Raw genomic sequence first — 5,781 nt, 5'->3', positions numbered from 1 at the left:
AAAGGTCGCAAAAATGAGCATCACCAATCTGTAGGGGCAGTTCTGATCTCCGCATCTGCACCTTAAAAAGATCAACCACCAAAATATACGCGTCGACCAGATGCACCAAGAAGAAATTTCACCAGAATCAATATGCCAGTCTCTCAAGCATTGCAGCATTTGTTAAAAGCAGATCTGATCACATTGAAAGACCCTCCAAAGAATGTCAACACTTCCTCTCCGAGTTATCGCCCCGATGCAACATGTGCGTATCACTCTAACTGTCCAGGACATGACGCAGATCACTGTTGGGCCCTGAAAAATAAAATACAAGACATGATAGATGCTGGGGAAATTGAGTTCGATCCTCCAGAGACTCCAAATGTCATCACGGCACCTATGCCGAAGCACGACAAGACCGTCAATGCTATCATAGACACTGTTTACATCTATGATGTGAGGGAATTGTCAACTCCGCTCCTTGAAGTCAAAGGAAAGCTAATCCAAGCTGGTTACTTTCCAGGTTATGACCCTGATTGGTCTTATTGTGCACACCTACCAAATGGTTGTGAAAATCTGAGAATGGGAATTCAAAAATGGATGGATCGCCGTATCATTATGTTTGAAAGGCTACCTTCCATGGACGTTTTATGCGAAGTTTTTGCAAACGAGATGAGAATAGAGGACGTTTCAGTGGTTTCTAACATACCTTTGAAAATCCCTACCAAAGCTCCTTTCAAAATTTCTGCTACACCCAAAGTGGCATTGGTAATCATTACCAGTCCGACTCCATTTCCATACTCCTCAGACAAAGCTGTCCCGTGGAGTTATGACACTAATGTTTATGTCCATGGAGTTAAGTAGGATACCTTGACCGAAGAGGCCATGAATTTTACTACTCCAACTGTTGATAATATTGTGGGTACCAGTAAGATTACGAGAAGTGGAAGGATCTTTTCACCAGAAATTTCTCCAAATGTTGCTACTAATCCAGTCCAGGTCCCAGTTCCTAATCAAGATATCAACGCTCGAGGCAAAGAGCCACAAGTTGAACCAGTTCAAATACCGGTGAAAGTCACTGTTGAGGATCCATCAAAACAAGAAATGGAGGAAATATTGAAAATCATCTGCAAGAGTGATTACAATATTGTCGAACAACTGGGGCACACTGCTTCAAAAATCTCAATGCTGTCTCTGCTAAAGTATTCAGAAGCTCATGCCAAAGCCCTGATGAAGTTCCTGAAAGCTGCACATGTACCACAAGAGATTTCAGTCGATCAATTTGAAAATTGTGTTGCCAGTCTAACAGTAAATAATGGCCTCGGTTTCTCTGATATTGATCTAACCCCTGCTGGAAAGAATCACAATAACGCCCTACACATCTCCATTGAATGTAATGGCACCACTCTATCTCATGTGCTGGTAGATAACGGTTCTTCTTTGAACGTGTTACCAAAAACAGTACTGGAAAAGCTTGACTTCGAAGGAATTATGTTACAACCAAGCGATGTTGTGGTAAGAGCCTTCGACGGGTCAACAAGAACAGTGTACGGAAAGGTGAATCTCCCAATCAGAGTGGGCTCTCAGATCTTTGATTCTACCTTTTACGTAATGGAAATTCACCCAGCATATTCCTGTTTACTAGGACGCCCTTGGATACATGGGGCAAATGCTGTAACTTCTACCTTACATCAGAAGTTGAAGTATCCAGTAAAAGGAAAGATTGTCACGGTTTACGGCGAAGAAGAATATGTGGTTAGCCACCTGAGTAACTCCAAGTATGTTGAGTTGGATGACGAATTCATCGAAACTCCCTACCAATCTTTTGAGGTGGTCTCTCCAGATGTCTCTACTGCCAAGCATATTTCTGCTACTCCAACTACAATTATGGCTTCTCTCAAAAATGCCAAAGCTGTGATCGAAAAAGGTGGTTGCACAGTATGGGGACAACTCCTCGATATACCTTACAAGTCCCACAAGTTAGGCCTGGGCTATGCTAATGGAAATCAAAAGAACGATAAAAGTCCTTGTTCTGGAGGATTAATGTCACATTTCATCAGCCAAGGAGTAAACGCTATTGAAGACGATGGAGTATTCTTGAACCATATCATTCAGCCATACCCAAATGAAGTTCCAACCCTTCCCATGGGAGTTTGGGATACTTTGGGAGAACCAAGCGGCGGGTATAATTTTCAGTATACCGCACCTCAGAGTTCTTTTATTGCTATGGAAGACATTACCCCAACTGGATGGGGTGATCAATTTGAAAATAACAAAAGTTTCACAAGTTCCATCACTGAGCAATATCAAAATCCACCTAAAGAAGTTTGGGATACGCTAGGAGAGCCAAGTGGCAAATATGACTTTATGGTGAAATATTCCGCTCCTCCGAGCTCACAAGTCGCCATTGAAGACATTGTCCCAACTGGATGGGATGAACATTACGACGACAATTTTACTCTTGAAGAAGCCAGGGAAACACCAAATAACGAGGGTTATTTTCTCTCACAGTACACTACTCAGCAGAATGCACAAGTCTCCCTTAAAGACATCATTCCGACTGGATGGGACAGCCTTATCGAGTATCTCGCTCAGCCAACAGAGGTACCTCAACCTGGGTCCTCATATCCAACAGATCATCCTACTTATCCTGAAAGATCACCGGCTCATTTCCCCACCAACGAAATCAATGCTGTGGAAGATGAAGAAGACAACTGCAACTGGAACAGCTGGATACTCCCTGCTAACAACAATGGATTGAACAATTGGGAAGCTGAGGATGTGATCTCCTTTGATCAGGAGTATATGCAATTTCCTGTTTTCGTTGTTTATATTGTTCAAAGATAAAAATGGTTCCTGTACTATCGAACCACGAGCTTGAAAGCCGTGTGCCTTGCCCGAAGCACACTGGTCCTTTTATAAGGGTTTGTCATATCATGATCATGTGCATTCAATAAAATCATGGGACGTTTGCATATTCAAATTTTGTGATCTTTTTTTTCTTTGCTTTATTCATTTTTCAAATAGCTATGTTTTCTTACACACACCCACATAAATAAATGCAGATTCACATTCACTTTGGATCCAGTTGATAACGATTCTGCTATTGCCCTTCATGACTTTGAAAATCCGATCTACCAAACTGAGGACGAAAGTGAGGAAGATTGTGAGGTACCAAGAGAACTTGCAAGGCTGCTAGAACAAGAAGAAAAGACTATACAGCCGCATGAAGAACCAATTGAGGTCATCAACTTGGGCAGCAACGAAGAAAAGAAAGAAGTCAAGATAGGGGCTGATCTAGAAAACAGTGTCAAGCAAAGACTGATTCAAATGTTACAAGACTACGTTGAGATATTCGCTTGGTCCTACGAAGATATGCCTGGCCTTGACACGGACATTGTGGTTCATCGCCTGCCGATCAAAGAAGGTAGCACTCCAGCTAAACAGAAACTACGGAGGAGTAGGCCCGATATGTCCAAAAAGATCAAGGACGAGGTTGAAAAGCAATTCAATGCCGGTTTTCTGAAAGTTGTGAGTTATCCTCCTTGGATAGCTAACATCGTGCCTGTGCCTAAAAAAGACGGGAAGGTCAGGATGTGTGTAGACTACAGAGATCTGAATCGGGCAAGCCCCAAAGATGATTTCCCTTTACCTCACATCGATGTACTGGTTGACAATACCGCACAATGCAAGGTATTCTCCTTCATGGATGGATTCTCAGGGTACAATCAAATCAAGATGGCACCCGAAGACATGGAAAAAACAACCTTCACAACACCCTGGGGAACCTTTTGTTACAAAGTAATGCCCTTTGATTTAAAAAATGCGGGAGCTACATATCAACGAGCAATGGTAGCTCTGTTCCATGATATGATTCATCAGGAGATAGAGGTTTATGTCGATGATATGATTGCAAAGTCCAACACCGAAGAAGAACATCTGGGTCATCTGCACAAGCTGTTTGACAGACTCAAGAAATACAAGTTGCGACTAAATCCGAACAAGTGTACCTTTGGAGTAAGATCCGGCAAACTCTTAGGTTTCATCGTCAGCAGCAAAGGTATTGAGGTTGATCCTACCAAGGTCAAAGCCATTCAAGAAATGCCTATACCCCGTACCGAGAAACAAGTCAGAGGATTCTTGGGACGTCTGAATTACATCGCCAGATTTATTGCCCATATGACTACTACTTGTGTGCCGATCTTCAAACTTTTGAAAAAAGATCAAGTGGAAAGGTGGAATGACAAATGCCAATTAGCCTTTGATAAGATCAAAGAATATCTCCAAAAACCGCCAATCTTGTTACCACCAGTGGAAGGGAGACCTCTGATAATGTACCTAACAGTGTTAGAAGATTCAATGGGGTGTGTACTGGGGAAACATGACGAGTCCGGCCGAAAGGAGCATGCAATCTACTATCTTAGCAAAAAGTTTACCGATTGTGAAACTAGATACTCACTTCTCGAGAAAACTTGCTGTGCCTTAGCATGGGCGGCTCGCCGACTAAGATAATATATGCTAAATCATACCACTTTCCTGATCTCCAAAATGGATCCTATCACGTATGTGTTCGAAAAACCTGCTCTCTCTGGAAGAATAGCAAGATGGAAAATGATCTTAACAGAATATGACATCCAGTACACTTCGCAAAAAGCAATCAAAGGAAGTGTGGTAGCTGATCATCTGGCTCATCAAGCAGTGGATGATTATCAAGCATTGAATTTTGACTTCCCAAATGAAGATATTATGCTAGTCACTGACTACAAGCCACCAAGACCGGAAGAAGGACCCGAGCCAGGATCCCGATGGACTATGGTTTTTGATGGAGCTTCTAATGCACTTGGCAATGGCATCGGAGCTGTGATCATTTCCCCTGCAGGAGGTTATACACCTTTCACTGCCAGATTATGCTTCAACTGCACTAACAATATAGCCGAGTATGAAGCATGTATTCTGGGTCTCAAAGCTGCAATTGATCTAAGAATCAAGTTCCTGGAGGTCTACGGAGACTCGGCGCTTGTGATTTATCAAGTCAAAGAGGAATGGGACACGAAGCACCCGAATCTGATTCCATACAAAGAATATGTGCTGAGTTTGATTCCTTACTTTGAAGAGATCACTTTTGAACATATCCCGCGCGAAGAAAATCAACTAACTGATGCTCTAGCTACTATGTCATCCATGTTCAAAGTCGGGTGGGACAATGAGGCGCCAATGATCACCATTTACAGACAAGATGAACCAGCCTATTGCAATGAGATCGATGCCGAAGGAACGGAAGAAAAACCATGGTTCCATGAAGTAAAAAGGTATCTCGAAGCTCAGGAATACCCTGAAGGGGCATCCATTAACGATAGAAAGTTTCTAAGAAGATTTGCTGCTAAATTCTTTCTAAGTAATGGAACCCTATACAAACGCAACCATGACTCGACTTTACTTCGTTGTGTAAACAAGAAAGAAGCAGAACAGATTATGGAAGACATACACGATGGTGCCTTTGGTACTCATTCAAGTGGACATACAATGGCTAAAAAGATTCTGAGAGCAGGTTATTATTGGTCTACCATGGAGACAGACTGCCATCGTCACTCCAGAACCTGTCACAAATGCCAGATATATGCCGACAAAGTACATGTACCTCCAGTCCCGTTAAATGTCCTGACGGCTCCTTGGCCTTTTGCAATGTGGGGTATTGATATGATTGGAGAAATCAAGCCTACTGCCTCCAACGGACATCGCTTTATCCTGGTCGCTATTGATTACTTCACCAAATGGGTAGAAGCAGCTTCATTTGCTTCTGTC

Source organism: Vicia villosa, unplaced genomic scaffold (assembly GCF_029867415.1).
Source record: "Vicia villosa cultivar HV-30 ecotype Madison, WI unplaced genomic scaffold, Vvil1.0 ctg.001995F_1_1, whole genome shotgun sequence".
Lineage (NCBI taxonomy): Eukaryota > Viridiplantae > Streptophyta > Magnoliopsida > Fabales > Fabaceae > Vicia > Vicia villosa.
This window is presented reverse-complemented; position numbering follows the sequence as displayed.